Raw genomic sequence first — 22,550 nt, forward strand, 5'->3', positions numbered from 1 at the left:
TGACATGTGAGCCAGTTAAATCTCCATTAACTAAACGCTAATGCATTGGATTAGCAAACAGCCTTACTCATTCCAGCCGCAATATAAAATTACATTCATTCATTTGGCAGATGCTTTTATCCAAAGTTCATGAATGCAGAACTTTAACAGCTGTTGTACAACAATTCTTTATATATCTCTATCAAACCTAACATTTTCGATCCGTGTCGTCAACCTATGCATTTTAAATCGGAGTCAAAAACAAGAGTGTAGTGAACAGATGGAGATATTTGCATGCTGTGCTTGTCAGAAGCCTTATCCTTCAGCCGTACAAATATTTCCATTCTCGCAGAGAGAAATAAAAACGCCGGAGTCGAGTTTAATTATTATTATTATTATTGTTATTATCAGCCCCTTGAAGTAATTCAATATTGATTTCTCAGTTTTATCAGCTTTTAGTTCAATTCTGTGACATTTACAGCTAAGAACTGTTCTTAAAGAGGAAGCACGGGGAACATATCCATCAGTAATCCCCTTCCACGCGCTCGCACGTCTATTAGTCCATTTGCCGAGGCTGAACCAAAGCAAAATTCATACTTTTGCTTTGTTTGCCTATTGGTTTGGTTCGGTTCGACACTACATATAATTAAATGAGCCGAAAAGTATAAATAAATGTTGGGTGAGGGCTGCGTAGGGCTGGAATAGCATGAAATGGCACAATAACACTTTCGGTGCGTCTCAGTCAGCTCCGTAGTTTAGCAGAAAGGGCACTGATCAGGGAGTCGGACATTTTAAAGGCTGTCTCAATAGCATAATCCTTCCAGTGCACTGGAATGTTCGCACTCTAAAAAAATCCCACAATGCACTGGAAAAACCAGGGAGCATCGATGTTCCTTTACTGGAAATGACGTCATGACTCTCAGCTCGAAAAAAAAAAAAAAAAAAAAAAGGGGGACGAACTCTCAGTAAGTAGCTTATTATTATATATTAGCTATATCAATATTATATAGCGGTATTCTATACCGCTTATCCTTTTCAGGGTCGCGGGGAACCTGGAGTCTATCACAGGGAGCATGGGGCACGAGGCGGGGTACACCCCGGACAGGGTGACAATCCATCACAGGGCACAATCACATACACACTCACACACCCATTCATACGCTACGGACACTTTAGACACGCCAATCAGCCTACCATGCATGTGTTTGGACTGGTATGAGCCCAATACCAATACTGCATATCAGATCAGTTCCATCTCTAGTAAATCTCTTTCATTAATCGGTCAGAAAAATGATGACCGTGAACCTAAAGAGTCGTATAATTATGTTCTACATCCGAATGTCCAGAATACGTGGAATTGCTGCAGCTCTGTGCTCTGGCATGTTTGATTGACGTCCTGCCGAGTCGACTCTCTTACTCGTTGTGCTAGAGTTCACTCGGGAGCTGACAGAGACCACCTTGACTGCTTGTAGGTTCTGTTCAAACACACTAACCACTGCGTATGCGAAAGCACCCGTGAACGCTTGATCTTATTAGTCCTTCTAGACGGAACCCGTTAACACATTCACGACACGTTTCCTCATCACATGATTAACTGGTGTCTCGTTCATTGTGAATTACTGTCCCGTATCCAGTTTTCCCAGAATTGACTCTGGATCCAATACAACACTGACGACAGCAAAGTGCTTACTGAAGATGAAGGATCGAACTTTATAAACATTTGAAATATGAAGGACATTCAACAACGTACACGCTGGTCCAGTGCCGGTGTTATTGTTAACGTGTCTATATCTGCAGGACGGTTCTGAGGACGGTCGGAAAGGACACCCTTCGTGTAGTTTATTGGACCTTACAATAATAAATAACCCCCTCATAACGTCAGTGTTTGTGTGAAAGGATTTTCTGAGGACATTTTGTTGGCATTGTGTTGACTGCAGACTGTGGAGTTCTCAGAAACGACTGCATTACAGCAACCCTTAGCGATGCTTAGCAACCGATTTAACCTAGAAGTGTAAGGCAATATCATTATCTGTATCTGTACCTGTATTTGTTAGTGTTAAAAATATCGTGCAGCTTGTATTCGGATTTGAACCGGACGTGGGCGTGGTCTATAGGGGTGTGGTCGTCAATACTGGAAAACACTGAAAAACAAATTATATAATAACAAATTAAACGTCGATCTAATTCCACAACTTGTACAGTTCCTCAACCTCAGCTACATCACTCAAGCTCATAATGGGTCTAAACCAGACCGGAACTTTCTGGAAAGCTTTCTATCTAACTGAGTGTGCTAAGGAACTTTTGGGAAAGAACGTCTTTCCCAAAACAGGGGCGGGGTGATAGTTGACAACAACAGCCACCTACAAATATTTGATCAGATTTACTTTAGTTGTTGGGCTTGTTACATTCTAGAAAGATAAAAGGTTGCTCTGCATGCTATCTGAAAAGAGTTTTCCGGAAATTCTCTCAGAATTGATGACAAAGCCGGGACGCCGTGATGCTGACCTTTAAGTGCCATTTCATTATAATGGCTGTATGATTTTCTGGGAAGATTGACTTATTTTTTTTCAAATAATGATTAATACCTCTCATTAAAAAGTGAAGCAAACTGAAGTTATGAATGTATAAGCTAATATTTCAAAAATTTATGAAATTTATGAGTGTTTTTTTTTTCTTTTTTTTTTTCTTTTGGAGACTCCATCCATGCAGAGTTATGGTGACCTGCACACATGTGCTCCGTTCATATTTCTTCTGGAAAATTCCAACCAGCTGATATAGAGATATGACACAAATATGGCGGTATCTTGGAGTTCGGTTACCTGATCTGTATTAATGAAGAATGTATTTTTATTCGGTTCCATCCTTAATCTAGCCACACTGAAGAATTAATGAGTATCATGAAGTGATCGAAAGGTTTTTTATAATCTTTCGCTATACTGTATGACTGTTAAAATCCTTAGAAACGATAAAAAGGATGCAGGGCGACTACATAAAACAGCAGCGTGTTCCGGGTGTTTTAAGTAAGTTGCTGAATTTCTAGCACAGGTATATTGTAATATACACGTTATGGTCATGTGACCTACTGATGTTCGAGTGCACAGTGATGGCAACTGGACAATAATGACTTTAGAGTGCTTATCATAACCGTCAAAGCAATCAGTTTGTGTTAAAAACGGGAAGCGTACATGTTGCGCGTAGAACTTTTCACGCAATGACTACGCATTCACGATGAAGACACGCCCATTTCTGTGATTCGTACAGAGATCACTTGAGATCCCGTGTGAATCGATCATAATAATTATAGATGTAAACCAGCAAGGAATCTGATCCAGTCCGAATACGGTAGCACTGTAGTCGGTAAAAAATGGTGCATAATTTTTCAAGATGGAGGAATGCACAGTGTATAGAAATGAGACATAATGCATTCAGGCAGGATCAAATACTTCACTAGGGGAGAGCATATCGACTCTTCTTCATGAGATTTGTATTATGTGGCGTTTGACATTCATGCACCAAATTAAGAATGCATTTTAGCAAAGAAAATTCTTCATCTGGTGCAAACCGTCAACCTACAACAACAGTACAGGCGTTCTATAATAAAATCATTTACAGTAATGTACTTGCATCTTCCACAGACTTAATGAATTACGATTATACGACTGACTCCACCCGTGGGGACATTGTTGGTCCTTTGATTATATTGTACATATAGTATCGTCTGACATATCATGTAGCTATCGTGTTAACGAATTTTGGAGCTTTTGAATGTTTTACCTGTAAGGTTTATTTGACAAACGTCACGACTGATCTCACTCTCGCCTGATAATTACATTACCCCGCCTCCTTGTGTAAAACTAATCCAGTTCACTTACAGCTTCCACAATATAAATCAAACACATTTGATGTCGATTTGAACCCAATCTGAACTCGGATAGAAGTGAATGCCTTCCTTCCATTTAAACGGAATAAATCATTATTTTATGTCAATATTTATATCAAGATAATCGCCATGGATGAATCACCATGAAACACCATTTCCTCATTTCTTAACCATGAAATGAATACGCAAACTATTTCCACAAATTTTTGTCAAAAACAGGGTTGCCAGATTGGTTTCCAATCCAGTTACGGTTTAAAAACCTCACCAATCAACTACAGATTAACTCGAAATCGTGGCCAAGTGTCTTTTATTCCCCCCGATCTTCTAGACGGAAGCATTCTGACAAGTCTGGTTCAAATGTACACTTCTAATGACCAATGCAATGCACTTTCAATCTGTAGACAGGACAAAGTAATTATTATATACCTAGACGAACATAAAAAACAGCAGGCATAATATCATTATACGGAAACTTAGTGCAAATGCATATATTAAATAACAATATGTCAGGTTATTAGTTCCCCTATAAGATATATGATAAGCCAACTAATGCAGATTGGTTGTAATTAGGGTAGAATTTGTGCAGTATAGCCCGTGTTTTTTTATTTTATAAGCTTGTCCTTGGATCCTTTTATCTGAACCAGTGAAAAAGTGGAAATTTATATACATACATATATATATATATATATATATATATATATATATATATATATATATATATATATATATATATATATATATATAAAGTATATGCTAATTGCCGTGAAAAATAATAACCTGAAACTTTCCCTCTTTATAATTCAGTGAGGATAAAATATGTTTAAACTGACAGCTAACCTCTAGATAATAAAAAAAAAAGAGTAACAAGTCATCTCATGCATTAATACTGAATGAGAACGGGCTCATATAGTTTGCATGAATATTCCTTATAATTTACGGTTAACAAGGACCGGATCTATTATGCGCACACACACACACACACACACACACACACACACACACACACACACACACACACAGAAAGGACGATGAGTTTAGTTTAGTTAGGATGACCTGGAGGGCAAACCCTAGATATGAACACACTAATGGAAAGACATTATACACTGAAAGAAACGTATCGATCTGTGTTGAACTCTCATCATGTGCAACACACTGAGGGTCAATGAAGTGTGTATCATAAGAACGGCCCGATTCTCGCTATCGAAAGATACGTGCGTGACGAGCCGGAAAATACAAATGAATGGTGTGTGTCTTGCTAAGCGGCCGGTGAATCAGCGATCGAGTCATGCGCGTAGCCGTGTGTCCTCCGAGAGCCGAGCTCACGCTGACTCGCTTGGAGGTATCTGCGGAGACCCTTATTGCCGTCGTCTTGCTTTGCTGAGCGGCCGTTATTTGCTCAGCGTGTGTTCAGGCATCTGTTGCAGATGATTTCCAGGGGGCTGTGTGAAACAACATGGCTGCCCTAACCTCTGTATCTTTGGATGGTTTCTGTGTGTGTGTGTGTGTGTGTGTGTGTGTGTGTGTTTGCAGACAGCTTCACATGGCACTGGAGAGATTTGGATGACAGCAGTGGACTCCACTGCCTCCTGATCGTTGTTTGTTTACTTAGAGCTCAGTCCTCTCCATGATGCCTATCAGAAATCCACACATGGCTTTATCTCTGTTTTTTTCTTCCTTTTGTCACCGTTCTCGTCATGCAGAAAGCACCAGGCACGGGGTTAGAAAGGATCTGCGGCTTCAAAAGTTTAGCGCGTATTGAAAACCTATCGGCTTATCTCATTCATCGCATCGCATTCGAATTCAATTTTATCTGTATAGCAGTTCTAATAATAGACATCGACACAAAGAAGATTTATCCAAAGAGATCTGGATGTAGATGGCATCTTAGCAAGTGTAAATGTCTCGAATATAGTCACATTTGTCAGGTATTTCCTATTACAGTAAAGCAAATATTTGATTATTCAACCTATTCGAGACATTTGTTTTGCATTACAATTCAAACTCGAAATAATCTTGTTCTATTGACAGATCGTTGTTCTCGTTTATGTCTAGGAAGAAGCAAAATGATCTGGCAGTCGAATAAGAACATTTTAATCTTATGTTCGTAATAATAATAATACTTAATTACTATACACTATACGGCCAAAATGATCTCGACCTGATCATCATCATTCCAGATTTATTCCCCTTTGCTGTTATAATGCGAAGACTTTCCACTAGATTTAGGGGCGTGGCTATTCCTCTACGAGAGCCTTAGTGAGGTTGACGTCAGGTGCTGATGTTGATGTGAGGAGGCTCCAGTTCCAGTTCATCCCAAAGGTGTTCAGCGGGGTTGAGGTCAGGGTTCTGTGCAGGACACTCGAGTTCTTCCACTAAGGCACGTCTTCATAGAGCTCGCTTTGTGCACAGGGGCATCGTCATGCTGGAACGGGTCTGGGCGTCTTAGTCCCAATGAAGGGAGACTGTAATGCTACAGCGTACGAAGACGTTCTATACAATTGTGTGCTTTAAACTTTGTGGCAACAGTTTGAGGAAGAACCAGATATGGTTGTGATGGTCAGGTGTCCACAAACCTTTGGTATATTTGAGGTCTTGTACTTCAGGTCTAGCTTTGGCGCATTGTGAATAAGAGTCCTGGGATGAGCACAGGACAGTCTATATGATTATAGCAGCAGCTACGAGGTACAACTCTACAGTATCTGTGTGAGCTTATCCACTGAAGCAATGGTGAGACTTGGGGATAAACTGTCCCAGGGAATCCATGTGGAACCATCTCCAGCAACCGAAGCTCCAAGTCGGTGTGATGAATCAGGCAGATCTGGTTGTATACGAGTTTCTCCCTACTGTTAATCTGATAAGATCTGGCTTTATTACTGCATCTACTGAGCCTCAGTTTTTCATCAAAGAAGATCTTGTTTCCAAGACAAGGAAATGGAGCTAATGGGATTCTCACTTTCCGGCACTCACTGTGCTGTGTAAACTCTCGCCGCAGGGCCTGAATATCAGGCCATCGCTTCGCTACTGCTGCTCCTTATCTTGGTTTGAAGCGAAGCAAACTAAGATTTATCAGTTTATCTAATTGGATGTGTTACACTTCTCGTTGCTCTGAAATAAACTCTGTTACAAACCAGTGCGATGTGAGGAAGGCATCATTAACCGGCTTTTCCACTGCTTCCAAGATTCCGAATCCCTTCAAACAGGACTGCACTCAGCTAGAACATGCCTGAAACCCGGAACTAATGTTGCATACTTGTTTTTCTCTTTTACTCTCGAATAACATTCCGGATTCACCGCTTGGCTTAATCTATCGAACGCTGGCTCGTACTTGGAAATTTTTAACAATTCATCCAGTTAGATTTTTATGAGAAAAGTGGTGTGGCTTGCATTCAGATTTCTTTTATTTCTTAATTCACAGGAAATGGAATGAAATCTGTTGTCTCACCACACTTTCACTGATGGAACCAATGGGTTCTCTTTATGTTTTTTTTTTATTATGGGTTTCTATATTAAGAAAGAAATAAATGTGGACTATTATTTCTAATAGTCTGACATTGGCAACAGATGCATGATAATGGAGAGTTTATGAGTTTACGGAGCGTTTAACTCTGTTGGGTAAAAGTTCCTCAAGGACAGAAATCGTCTTGGAAGCCTATCTGATCTCTCTGACTCAGAGTCCATCAGCTGCCCCTCTGTGTGCTCCTAGGAGACCCCCGCATCCTCCGTCTACCCCTGGGAGACACCATCATTCTTTGTCTGCCCTTGTGCTAATTGATGGTGAACCTGTATGAGCTGTTAACTTCCTTGTCTGAGAGTTGGAAGAATCGATAACTGTCTCTCCGCATTAACGTCTCTTTCGCCGGGAAGTTTCTCTCTCTGCACTGCTTCTATATGTCTTCATGAACCTTTAGTTTCTATGTTAATGGGGCCGTTAAAAAACAAATGCACAATTATGTACATGAAGTGATATTGATGACCTTTAAAACCACCGCAGTCTGGATATTCCCAGTCTGTCTCAATGGCCTGGGGGTAAATCTTTATGATTTATCTTTATGAAGGGCTCTCCATTAAATTCACCTCAGCTTTTGTGTGTGAGTGTGTGTACGTGTGTGTGTGTGTGTGCATGGTGGTGCAGTGGGCAGCATTGCCATCTCATAGCTTGGTCCTCTGTTTGATCCAGAGCTTGAGTCTGTGTAGAGTTTCCATTACTCTCCCCATGTACACATGGGTTTCCTCCTGGGTTCTTTGATTTTCTCCCACCTCCTCAAAACAGGTAGGCGGATTGGCGATGCTAGCATGAAAAACATGTGTGTGCATGATGCCCTGCGATGGACAGGTGTCTCATCAGGGATGAATTCCACTGCTTTGCATCCAGTGTTACTGGAATAGGCTCTCGAGCCATTGCAATCCTGATCAGGACAAACAACCAACCAACCAAACAACCAATCAACCAACTGACTAACCAATCAACCACACAACCAACTAATCAAGGAACCAACCAATCAACCAAACAACCAACCAACTGACTAACCAATCAACCACACAACCAACTATTCAAGGAACCGACCGATCAACCAAACAACAAACCAACTGACTAACCAATCAACCAAACAACCAAGTAATCAAGGAACCGACCAATCAACCAAACAACCAACCAACTGACTAACCAATCAACCACACAAGTAAACATGCAAACAACTAAGCAACCAACCAACCAGGCTGCCCACCAATCATCCAACCAACCAATCACCCAAAAAAATTACCAATCAACTGACCAGCCAGCCAACCAAACAACCAACCAATTAACTAGCCAACCAGTCACCCAACCAATTAACTAGTAAATTAAGCAACCAACCAACCAAGCAACCAGCCAACAAATCAGCCAACCAATAAACCAAACAAGAAAGCCTCAGGCAAGCAACCAAGGAGGCAACCAACCAACCAACAAGCTAACTATTCTTTAAAAAAGACCTAGATGCTATGCTCTGCATTATTAAAATTTAGAACCATCAGCAGCCTCCTAAAAGGGTTCAGTTCTGTTGTAAGGCTTTACATAGAACATTTAAGAGTTCCTCCAGAAGGACAAGTGAAGAGCCCTTGAGATTGTGGGACAAAAGTGTGTCTTTTTTTAAATCTCCAAAACTCAGGTCTGTATGTGGTGTGTAATTTCTGAAATCTGTGACCCCAAGACGAGGTGGTGAAATAGGAAGCCATCGATATGCTGAGGGAAATATCACGACACGGCAAGCCTAAAATTAAAATCAAAGTCACTACAGTTTATGAAGGGCAGAGTGCCCATGTGACCAACTGTCTAGGACTGTTTTTTTCAGGGTGAAATGTAAACCCTACTTTTATCTAAAGATATCCAGGCTTTTTAATTTTATTATCTACTTTTTTTTTTTTACTCTGACATCATCTCAGGGATCAAAAACTGAGGAGCAAAATCCCCATGAAGTTCTTAATGGCATTTAGACTAATGCAGGAAGAGCCTCTGCGTGAAATCTCAGTAAATTGTGAGACTCGGTGGCTGATGAGTGAGAACAGGCCAGGAGCTTGACTCCAGCTCGGATTAGAGAACTGAACGTCTGAATAATTGTGTTTCTCACCCAACAGCTTTTTATTTATTTATTTATTTATTTATTTATTTATTTATGTATGTATGTATGTATTTATTTTTTACATTTAGTCTTCTCAAACAAGCCTTGTTTCAAAACTTTCTTTCTTTCTTTCCCCGTTTGATTCTCGAAGACACGTGTCCTTTCGGATAATGACTTCTGAAATTGGCACAGCATGACTCGGTGAGTGACAATAGGGGAGGAACGAGGTGAGAAACATCTATCTGACGAGTCTCTGGAGTCTGTCACATTACCCAAACACGTACCTCGGAGAGGAAATGGCTCTGGCGGTTTGTCGTCTTTCTGAGGTTTCAGAAATGTGCTTCCTTTCTGCATGCTCAGTCAGTGAGCACTGTTATTGTCACTATCCTCTTTGCAAAGCAGGAGCAGCCATTTCAGACACGATAATGCAGAGAGTAAGGGCGTATAATGGGCCTGATTTTCGAAGCTAAATGCAGGCGAATTTTTATCTCGGCTTTTATCTTGATATAGCCGTGCATTTGGAAAAATGGTTTGCTCAACTAATTGACTTGTGTGCAGTGTTTCAAACACACTTGTATGATTTCCTCCTTGTTGCTGGATTGCACAGAATTAAATAGCCTAACCCCACTTTACCGGGTAAGTATGCAATTAAACATCTGAGACAGTTACTTTCTGGTTGCACAATTAACATTTTAATTACAGAACGCAGAATGAAAGGCAATTTAAAATCAAAGCAAAATGACCGGCAGGCAATTTTGAGGCTTCAGTGAAAAATACATGCAAGAGGTCAGAACAGGTCTGCGATAAAAAAAAAAAAATAGACTCTTACTCTGGCTTTCTGCTTTGCCCTATAAATCATGTATTATGTTTGGGAATAACAAGTGAAAAATCACTTAAATCAATAAGAAATGAACTGGCTGACATCATTATTGTCTGGGATTTATTCCTCCTGTTCTGACTAAAACCCTGCAGAAAGAAATAAAATTCAGAAAAACTCCTACAATGAGTCATATTTTGAGCTTACAATTATGCTGATGGTATATAGTTTGATGGTAAAACTTTTCCCTTAAACAGGTTGATGCATTTTTTTATTTTTACCTGCAAAACACTGGTCTCAAATTTCATGAAACCCTCCAAACTGCAAGGGATGATGAGTAGTGGATTTGGAATTAATAATTAATATTTGGTGTAGTCTACTATGGAGATGTCTGGCACTCTTGAATACACTTGTGTTGTTCCACTCCATCCATCCATCCATTCATCCATCCATCCATCAATCTGTTTTCCATACACAGGGTCAAGGGGGAGCCTGGATCCTTTCCCAGGGAACTCGGGGCACGAAGCAGGGGACACCCTGGACGGGGAGTCAACCCATCCGTGGGCACACTTGCACACACGTTCACACACTATGGACAATTTGGAGAAACAAGAGTACCCAGAGGAAACCCCTGAAGCATAGGGAGAACATGCAAACTCCTCACATACAGGGTGAAGGCTGGATTTGAATCCCCAATTAAAGAGGTGCGAGGGAAACGTGCTAACCGCTAAGCAACTGTGCTAAGCAAATCTTGGTCCACTCCTTCATACGTAACACATCGATCCTTTCTATTCTTCAGTTCCGACTACAGGTTTTTAATCCGGAGTCTGAGATGGTCATGGCAACTCTTCATTTTCAGCTGAAAAGTATTTCCATTGCTTTATCCTGTTTAGCGTGACGGCGGATCCAGAGTCTATGCCAGGAACACTGGGGGTGAGGTGGGAATACAGCTTGGTTAGGACACCAAGGCAGCACACTAAGAGCACTTCAGTGCCACCAGTCCACTTACTGGCATGATCTTTGGAGGTGAGAGGAAACTCAAAGCCTTAACCGCCGAGTGGGTCACCACGACTAGGTCGCGTTGATTCAAGCACTGAATTAACTCTACTAAAGGCTTGGATTGAATCAGTGGAAGCTAAAGGAGCTAGTTGTGGTGGCTCATTAGTTAAAGCTTTGAGCTACAGCTTAGAAGGTCATGTGTTTCAATCCTAGCACCAGCAAGCTGCCATGGTTGGGTCCTTGAGCAAGACTCTTAAACTTCAGCTCAGCTGTATCCTGCAATATCTTAATGAGCAAATGTCCTGGATTAAATCTTATGTTATACTATGCAATATATTACAGTACTTTACTATAAATATGTTTTACAGTAATTTTTTCACACTGCTCGGAAACCCTCATAAATCTTATGAAACTTATTATTATTTTATTTTTTTTGCTAGAGCAACGGTAAACCATTTCTATTATTATTGGGGTGGAAAAAATGATTCTGACCATTTCTAGGCAAGGTGCCAATAATTCCAGAGAGTACACATACGGAGATACTACAGTTTCCACGGTAGTAAATGTAGATTTGTAGCTTCGTTTTCTGTTCGCGACCCTACCTATAAACATCTGCTGATGGTAGCGGCCATTTCCGAACACATACAGATTACTGTAATAAACTCCGAACGTTCTGAGCGTCGTAATAAAGTCTCGCTCTCACACAGCCGTGAAGGAAACACACAGGGGAGATGGTGGGACGGACACACACTCGGATTGTTCTGTACATTCTGACTTTCAGCTCAAAGTAGAAGCCCAGGGTGCCTTTGGTCTGAGAACATCTGATGAATATACGATAGCCTACATACATGAATCACCTCTATTGTATCAGAGTTCACTTGGGTTGCCATGGTAACAGCAGCCGCAGTGTTAGCGTTACTGCTGGACCGAGTATTAGTGCTGATTGCAAGGAAAACTGAATGAATGCAGGTTTCAGAGTGTTAAGATTCAGTCCTGAGCAGAATGTTTAATCCTAACCATTAAACCACGGTCTGTCCTGATATAAGAACGCACACGCTGGGCGTTTGTAATTTCATTACCGTGTTTGAGTGTAGTTTTCAAATATTTGTATAAACATTTTAATCCTAAGAGAGCAAAGAAAACAGACGGAAAATAAAGGAAGAAAAGAAAAAGAGCAGATCATGGGATCTGAGAGCAGCTAATAAATAAACCGCGCCTGTTTATTTCATAAAAAATTCTACCTCAGCTCTTTGTTTCGTGTTTTAAATGGATGATTAAAGGCACTCCTAAGAGAGGGAAAGAAAAGAAAGAGCATGGAAATAACAATACGGCTAATAAAATAATAACAATAACCTAAAATAATAATACGAACACCGAAGAATAAAATAGATCGAGAAAAGAGAACGCTTATTATTTTTTCAGTGCCTGTGCACATCAGCAGGTCAAACGCTGGACGTCATTTAACAGGTAATGAATAAATGGGAGAAAGAAAAATAATAAAAAGACCAAAAAAAAAAAAAAATGCAAAGAAAGAAAACCAAACACGGGCTTTTTAACAATTCTTTCCTCAAATCTAAAATATATATATTAAAAAAACCCAAACAAAACAACAACCTGAACAACAACAAAAAAGTGCTTTTATTATTAAGAAAAATGTCATGTATCTGTCATAAAGTGTTAAGATTGTTAACCATAGGACATTATTATGTCACGTGTCTGTTGTAGATTTCTTAAGGGGAACCTGGAATCTATCCCAGGGAGCATGGGGCACGAGGCAGGGTACACCCTGGACAGGGTGCCAATCCATCGCAGGGCACACTCACACACTACTGACACTTTAGACACGCCGATCAGCCTACCATGCATGTGTTTGGACTGGGGGAGGAAACCGGAGTACCCGGAGGAAACCCCCGCAGCACGGGGAGAACATGCAAACTCCACACACACAGGGCCACGGTGGGAATCAAACCCCCGACCGTGGAGGTGTGAAGCATACATGCTAACCGCTAACCCACCGTGCACCGATGTTAGGATTGATAATAAGAGGCTTGCTTAACTCCACTTGTAAACAAACGTGTCATTATCGTGACGTGCGTCTGTCAGAGAATGTTAATATTGTTAAAAGGGGCTTGCTTTACTACAGCTATAGAAAAACAATTTTGATATTAAGATAGCACGGTATCATGTTGTTCGAGGTAGACTCATGCTAAGTGGGCATTTGTGAATGTAAGGGATTTAGCCATCATTAGCTAGCTTTAACTGATTTAACTAATTTACCGTTAGTAACCAAAATCGTGACTTTGATTTGTGTGAGTTGTTTTTTCCTTTGGAATTCTTAAACTTAAAAGTGTGCGCTTCGGTTCTTCAAGTTGAGGAAGGAGTTCGAAACTGTTCTTTGAATTTCCACCTGAGAATTTCTCTTTTATTTCTTGAGGAATTGAGGAATTTGTGTTTACCTCATGGTCGGAGTTTCTATATTTATCTCTTGATGGGATCTATTGTCTCCGTACACACATACATTCATCATCACATTTTGAAGAATTACTATGACACGTTTGACACTACGCGTGACGGAATGTGTGTGTGTGTGTGTGTGTGTGTGTGTGTGTGTGTGTGTGTGTGTGTTGAGATGCATTGGATGCTTCACACTCTGTCGAGTCCCCATAAGATGAGCGACATTGCCCGAGAGCGTGTGTGTGCACGTGTATGTGGAGACAGATTGAAGGGGTCACACCCTATTGCGCCCCCATGAGATGAGCGACCCTGTGTGTGTGTGTGTTTGTTTGTGTGTGTGTGTGTAACAGTCTTCATCATTCAAGCCACATCTGTCTCACGCTGTCCATCCGAGCTCTGGTTTAGCCGTGATGGAGAGAACGAGTGAGAGAGAAAGCTAGAGAAGAAGAAGAAGAAGAAGAAGAAGAAGCAGTTAAATGAGTGAAGAGGCAGCAGAGGAAGAGAAGAGGCTTTGCATCATTAACTATTTTCATTAGCATTCCGCTCACACTACCTGTGCAGGACTCAGTAGGGAACAAACACAGCCTGTGCAGAATTACCACCGCATGCTCATCTCTCTTCTGCCTCTATCCTTCTGTCCATCTCTTTCCCTCCGTCTCTGTCTAATCCTTCTCTTTCCCATCACCTTCTGTCAAAGTGAAAACGAGAAAAGCCGTTCCTTAGATCTCTTAAACCTAGAGAGCTGATGAGGTCGTTACGTCCGTAACGACGGGTCCACTTGGCCGCCATTTTGGTCCTTCCTTTTCCTCTCTGTCGTTTTTAATAAACTAAAATCTAAAAAAAAAAAAGGAAGAAAATAAATCTGCCTGAATGAAAATCCAAGCCTCCGGGCAAGACGTTTCCTGTGAGAAGTTTCAGTGTAACGTTTATTTTATAGTGGAAACAACTGCTAACGTCAAACCAGTAGGCAGTTGCGAGGAATAAAACACTTGGGGGTGTGCTATTATAGGAAAAAAAGCATCGGGTGGCGCGATCAAGATGACGTTACTGTTGCTACCCCAAAGTAGAAAAGTGTGCGACGTTAAACTTCCCTACTTCCCTGTGAATTTCCGAGGGGGGAAAAACGAGCGTCCGAGAACGTTTTCAACCGTGGAAGCTCAACTAGCGGTTGATGCTAAATGTATTTATAGTGTCATTTTAATTAGAATGACATTTTAAAAAATGATAAACGGACAACAAATATGAGAGAAATGTTGATAATCTTGATTATTTTGTGCCATTTTCTCTCTCGCTGTGCCTTCTCACTTCTCCATAAAAAAAAAAAAAATTAAAAAGATTGAACAGTTATGTGTTAGTTAATCACTAGCCTTGGTTATTGGCTAGCTTCTGCTCTTCCTAGTTACCTAGCAACAGTGTTCTCATAATAATTCCTTACATTTACATAGCACTTTTCAAGACACAAAAGCGCTTTACATAGTATGGGGGTGTGTGTGGGGGTTTCCTCAACCACCACTAGTGTCTATGGTCCACCAGGATGATGTGACAGCAGCGATAGTGCACCAGAACTCCCACCACACACCAGCTATTAGGGGCGAGGAGAGTGATGGGGATTATTAGGGGGCCATGATAGAGAAGGGCCAATGGGGGAATTTCACCAGGACCCCGGGGGTTATATCCCTACTCTTTATCAGAAGTGTCCTGGGATTTTTAATGACCACAGAGAGTCAGGACCTCAGTTTAACGTCTCAGCACAATACAATATAATGTCCCCATCACTATTCTGGGGCAGTAGGCCCCAGGGAGCACAGGGTGAGCGCCCACTGCTGGTCTCGCTAGTACCACTTAACCTTAGCATTCCCCAGGAGGTCTCCCACCCAGGTAGTGACCGGGCTCAACCCTGCTTATCTTCACTAGGAAACCCGGTGAGAACTGCTGGGACATACGTCTCATAGCTTCAACGACTTGAATGGCTAGTTTGTAATAATGTCTTCCCTTTCCATGCTACGTTTAAACCTTATTTTGCAGAAATGTGGGAAAATAATTGACAGTTTCAGTAGTAAATCTGAAAGGTCAGCCTTGTGTTTGTGAATTTCTGAGAGAGAGAGAAAAAAAATTCAGAGTAAGAGTGGGAGAATGTTTTCAATCATGGAAGCTCAACTAACGTTTGACGCGAAGTGTAATTACAGTGTGATTCTAATCATAATAAATAAAAAATCCTAATAACTGAACAGCACGTGAGCGAAACGTCCCTAATATTCCTGCTTATTTTGTGTGTAATTTTCTCTCTCACTGTGCCCTCACACGTCTCCGTATAAAAGACTGAAGAGTTATCCGTCTGCTAATCACTAGCCTCGCTTATCGGCTAGCTTCCACGCTTCTTACTTTCCTAGCGACGGCGTTCTTATGATTTGAACTACTTGAATGGCTAGTTTGTAGGGTTCCCTACCTTTCCGTGCTACCTTTAAACCTTATTTTGAATAAACGTGGGGGGAAATTCATGCTCTTTTGAGATGTCAGGTTTTATTAGTCAAGTATGCAAGGTCACACTCGTGTCTGTGAGTTTCCGAGACGGAGACACAGTGTGCCAGTGTCAGAGGAAGATTTGATGTTTGCAGCCAATGGAGCACAGAGTGTACTTACGGATGTGTGTGAGATTCTTCTCTGGACACATCTCAGTGCCTCAGTACTGATTAGTTCATGAGAGCCTCATAAATCATAAAAGTCTCTGTTGGACACAGCACATTTGACAGTCGTGTGAGTGTGTGTGTGTGTGTGTTGGGATGTTGGCGTATTGCTACTGATAAGGAGAATGTAGAGTTGGAGAGCGAGGTAGATTATCAGACAGCAATGGGGCAATGACGGCTATAATTAATGCGCGGCTCTTTAAACCTATTACACAGACTGTCGAGTCAGTCCCACTGTCTAATACACAGCTCCAGATAGAGCCACCAGGAAACACACACACACGTCTGATCTTAATAGAAAGCTAATACAACTGTCTGTTTTAATACCACCGAGCGGTATTTTTGTTTGATATTTTTTTGCGGATGCCGTTTGGTTACTCAGCACTAACTTATACTTCGATAAGACGAACCACATCCACATGCTGACTGAACACCCAACCTTTTTTCTTCAATCGTTAGAAAAAAAAAAAAAAAGTTTTAAAACTACACACGCTAGCCTTTCTTCATCCGTATTTAATGTGATATCCAATCAGGTTTAATTTAATATCGAGGCTCTTTTTTTTTTTTTCCCCCTCTGTCTAAACCTGAGAGGCGAAAGCAGTAAAGCTCCTTTGTTTTACTCGCGGACCCAAAGCCTAGTCTTAGCGTCTTTGAAGTGCACAAAGCGAGCGGGCTTAGCGGCCTGCTGCTGGAAACACGACGGCTGATGTCTGGGATGAATTTAAACCTGCCGAATTAGGCAGTTGCATTCGTCTGACTTTGTTCTCCTTAAGCTCAGGTGAACGAGAACGGACTTTGAATTGTAATAACCATCGTGACGGAGCTCGTGAGCTCGTAAGCTCCGGTTCTGGCAGGCTACGGCACACTACGCCGATCTCACACAGACTTTTATAGCGATTGTGCGAAGATGTAGGTGTTGTCGATTTGCTCGTATTCTAAGAGCTGACCCCGCCCCGAACCTTAAAGGTGACCGGTCCAGGACGGACGGACAGACACGGCGGCCGGAACCAAATCGGTGTTTGTGCCATAGCCGTGGAAGTCACGTAAGGTCAGCTCTAATGCGATACTTTGAATGGAGTGTTTGAATTGACGTGTTCTTTTGGTGTAAGAGGAATAAAACACTTTGGGTCGTGCTGCCATGGGAGAATAATCAACTCGAGAATGACAAGAATGATCCGTGGGATTCAATTCTCACCCGAATCCATCATGTCCATCACCACCTTCTGTAAAATGACAGTAGAAATAACTCAAGGTTAAAATACATCCCTTTAAAATAATACTTAAACGCCAGTGGCTGTTTAAAATCTCTGATATTGGTTCTTAAAAATTTCTGTAACTTTAAATAAAAATACAAAATAATTAAAATCCCGAATGTGACAGTTTCCCCCTTTAACCAGTTAGGAGTTAATACCCCCGACCATGCAATCGCAACACTGTGTCAGCTTCACTTCCTTTCATTCAGACCAGCTCTGCAGCAGTGTTGTACAAGTTCAGAACCGGAGGGAGAAACGATCAGGTGATTATCACACCCTTCATTAGCCGCAATAAGTGAACTGAAGCAAGGCAAACACTTAGGCATGATTGTATTCATTAGCGCACACGTTGTTGCTGAGCTTTCAGGTCCAATATGTCAGTTAACTTGATTGATGCAGATTGAATTAGACTTCTGTCGGCTGAACAGTTATTAATGACCGACATGCATCATTTGCTTTGTTGCCATCTGAAACAACGACGTCGTCATGATGATAAAGCAATCGTTTGGCCCAAAATAAACACAAACTTCCAAAGATCTGCCATGATATCAGCCCGAGCATCATGCAAACTGACACCGTATGACGGACTCTTGTATGAGTAGAGGGTCCTGCCGTTGGAGGAAAAGAATCGAATACAGACTGGCATGATGACGCAGGGTTAGAGTTACCGCAACGACATGACATGTTTTATTCCTCTTATACTACGGCAGTTCTCCAACGTCAACACATCATACTTCCTTTATTTTTATCCTTTTATAGTTACACTCTAATATTGTGGAATGTCTGTGAAACACGTTAGTTCCTGTTATTACTTATGTTCTAGCGGCTGTAAATCCAACCCTCACCGGCCGCTCTTTTTTTTTTTTTTTTTTTTGTCTTTCTTGAAGTTAATACGGGAAAAAAAAAAATCAGCTCGTTATGTTCCCGAGAAACCGCAAAAACGCGAACGCTTTAAAACTTACAGCTTTACCTCTTGAGACACTTGAGACTCCTTCCATAAATGTTAAATACACCCCTCCTCACCGAAAACCATATCATCTATATTACACACGTTTAGGCCGAGCGTACGCCGTATAAAAGAGCTTGTGGACGAGCTGGAATACGATAACGATAATATTAGAACGGGCGCATTAAAACTGTGCACTACTGTCAAAGCTGCTGTTAGAGGGAATGAATCAACACTTTCTGACCAATCCGAATCCTGAATTCAACAGTCATGCGGTTTAAAAAAGCAACAGAACGGATATCGCAAAGCTAAAAAGAGCAGCAGTGGTCATGGGAAAACCAAATCACTTTCTTATCCAGGTAGGAGGCGTGGCCTATAGCTGGAAGGCGGAATTGCAAATGATTGAATGATGATGTAGTTCCAGTTTGATTTGAATATTTATTTTCTTGTCCTGTGTATAAATATAGGGTGTCCTTAGGTTTTTTTTTTAATGCTAAACTGGTGGCTATACGCTTCTCTTACATTACCTGTAGTGCAAAACTAAAGAACAACAAGGCTTTGGGTAAAACTCAGACCACAGTGACGTGCTCCTTTTTCTTTGAGACTCGGCTTTGACCCTCTTAAGAGAAAGCCTTGAAACTGAGGAAGTTGTTATTGAAAGTGAGCGGGTCAGCATGGCGACGAGTTTCTCCGGGCCAGGCGTGGAGAGAGCTGTCTCTACCACTCCGCCGGACCATAAGTCATCCAGTGAATTCACTCTCTACTAATAAACCAGCAAATCGCATCGCACAGGGCCCTCATGCTGGGCTTTCTCAATAACCGGAGAGACCTGAGAGCATTAATTCATTTTTACTGGGGCTGCTGCTCAGATTTTATTTAGATGGGATTAATATTTGATATTGCATGACATTTATGAATGCACTGTGTAATTATCCAAACTCAGATACGCCAAACACTGATGGAATCGTCCTCAACGAATCGGACGTGAGGGATGCATTTATGTGAGAAATCACGGTGCGCCTCACGTCGCGGCCGTGCAGCTGAAGTCCTGCCGGGCCACGGAATACGCTCTCACCTTTCACCTCGCTGTAATGGGTGTAGAAAAAATACTGCGACATGGGAAAAGCCGAAACATGTCCAAAATGGTTTTTAGACGTAGCAGGTGTTCGTATAGGCTGGATAATTAAATGGCACACAGGAACCACACGTTCTAAATAAATAAATAAACAAATAAAACCATTAGCTAATCCTCAGCGTTGCTGAATTCTGGATTCTGATTGGTCAGACGGTGTTGATTCATTTCCTATAATGATAACAGCAAGAAGAAGGAGGCTGCTACTCTATAGAAAGCTGTAAAATGTGAAATGAAGGATGCTTTCACACGTATTAGGCCATCCCGAATCAGAGAAAATTTAGATTATCGGTTTGTTTGCTAATTGGTTTGTTTTGTTTTCACTCAACACGTAGCCTAATGCACACACACACAAAAAAAGAGAAAACAAACAAAGAAAAAAAAAAAAGTTGTGCAAATGAGGAGTGAGGAATATGATGAAAATACGAAAAAAAAAAAAAAACTTACCAAAATAATCACATGATTCTCTATTCGATGATACTTTATTTAACGGCTGCAAAAACACCATTTTTATTATATACAAAAACATTTAACATTGAAAACATTAAAAGCAAAAAGAATCGTAATTTGTTAGCATTTTGAAAGTTAGAAAAATGAACGTCACATTGGCTCCTTCCAAAATTAAAAAAACAAAACACAACAAAAAAACACGTATTACTATATATATATATATATATATATATATATATATATATATATATATATATATATATATACACTCAAAAGTGTTAAGTGCATCATTGTACCACCACACACACACACACACACACACACATATATATATATATATATATATATATATATATATATATATATATATATATATATATATATATATATATATATATATAAAGAGAATACAAAAATAACATATCAGGATATTGATATTATCGTCATATCACCCAGCTCTAATGTATTCAAAAAACTCTTTCATTCATTGGTCAGAAATAAGGAGATGTTGAAAGGAAAACAAACCGTCCATGTCACCTGAGTACAGAGAAGACAGCACCGGTGCTAAAGTAAGAGATTACATAAAGTATTTAATATATTTTGCTTTATTGAAGGGCGAAAAGGTGTGAAAGTGCACTTAATTAATACGTGGATAGGTAACACGTGTCAACTTAATAGCATTCATTCAATTGAAAGATTCAGTTATATAAGATTCAGAATTAAACCAGAGTGATTAGACTATTATCTTTTAACGTGCACTTTATTTTCTCTGCATTATTCATCAAATCCTTGATCCATCTGGTCCATGAAGCACTATTCAGCACGGTGTATGACTCACGAGTGCTTTGTTAGAGCGGCGTTGCCTTTAAAAGACAACTTTTTTTTTTTTAAAGACTCCGGTGTGTTTTTGCGGCGCTGCTGAGTTTCATCAGCGTTTCAGGCCAGAGAGCGGCGAGAACACGGCGATCAGGCGATAAACACTCATCAGACCTGTATGGGGTAAATAAGGAGCATGATGATTCAATAGACTCCGTCATGCTGATGTAATTAAGAGCAGATGCACTGCATCGTGAGAGGAGATTGGACCTGCAACCTGCCTGTGTTGACGCAAGCTTGGCGCAATCTTCTGACAGGTTAATAAATGTTTAATTTGCATTTCGGAGCACAAAGAATAAAAAAAACAAAAAACGAAAACAAAACATGGCGTTTCTATCGGGTAGAACCGTGTTTGGAATGATTAGCCATGACGGCTGAACTATGAAGACTTTCCAAAGCGTAATTTAAGTAATATGGCAAGTTGAGGATTAGTGATTTGTAAATTGACTCTGATTGGCTGTTGATTTAACTGTGTGCGACTTAATGAGTCAAAACAACCGATGTTTGATTTAGATTCAATCCACATGTATACGGATATTACGGAAAACTTATTTTTCTCCGCATTGGCCTCACAGAAATGTCTGGGTTATGTAATCCTGTTCCCTGAGAAGGGAACGACATTGGCTGCTGCTCCCCATAAGCCCAAACAGAGACTGGAGGGGATGCCCAGATTCAGCTTTATCCTGCTCAGTGTTGATAGGATTGACACTACACATGTTGGAGATAGAAACACCCTTAGAATCCAGTATAATCCCTAGAAAAGTTTGCACTGGAGAAAGTATATTTTTCTTGAGGTTCAACCTGAGCCCCAAGCTCTTCCTGTGGCTGAGAATAACATCTCAGTGTTGAATCGCCAGTTCCCTGGTTCATGCTAGAATTAACCAGTCTTCCAGGTAGTTTAGTACACGGATGCACTTCCAGCCTGCTCCGAGCCACTTCCTCTTCTCCAGGCCACATTTAGTTTTTCAACTGCCTTAGTAATCTCTTCAAGCAACTCTTTATATGCTTGGGAGCTGCTCTCCTTTTTCGTGCAATAGCACCCCCTTCTGGCTCCTTGAAGACAGAGAGGGTATTTTTTTTTGGCTTTCCATAGCGGAAGGAGGCATCAAGATGCGAGCTCCAAAATCCGGCAGAGAGCCAGACCCAGAAGACAGAGCAAGAGATAGAGCAGCTCTCATCTCCGGCTCCTCTTCCAGATCCATTCAAGACCAACAGGACCTGAGCTGGCTGGCTGCCTCGGCCGGCCTAGGTCCGCGAGGCTCTGAAACCCAATTCCCGAGAAGAGAGCGAGCCGCGAGCGAAGCTGCCTAATTGTAAGGCGTTCACAATGCGCACAGTCAGACCTCTCGAGGTTGCCAGGGCATGCTCCACACCTAGACACTTCACACAGAAAGTGTGACCCCATCCCCCCATGATGAAATGGGAGCAAGGCGTGACTTTCTGAATTATCTCTCACTCATAATTTTCTCTCTCTTGATTTTTCTTT

This window comes from Ictalurus punctatus, chromosome 8 (assembly GCF_001660625.3).
Source record: "Ictalurus punctatus breed USDA103 chromosome 8, Coco_2.0, whole genome shotgun sequence".
In the NCBI taxonomy this organism is placed as follows: Eukaryota; Metazoa; Chordata; class Actinopteri; order Siluriformes; family Ictaluridae; genus Ictalurus; species Ictalurus punctatus.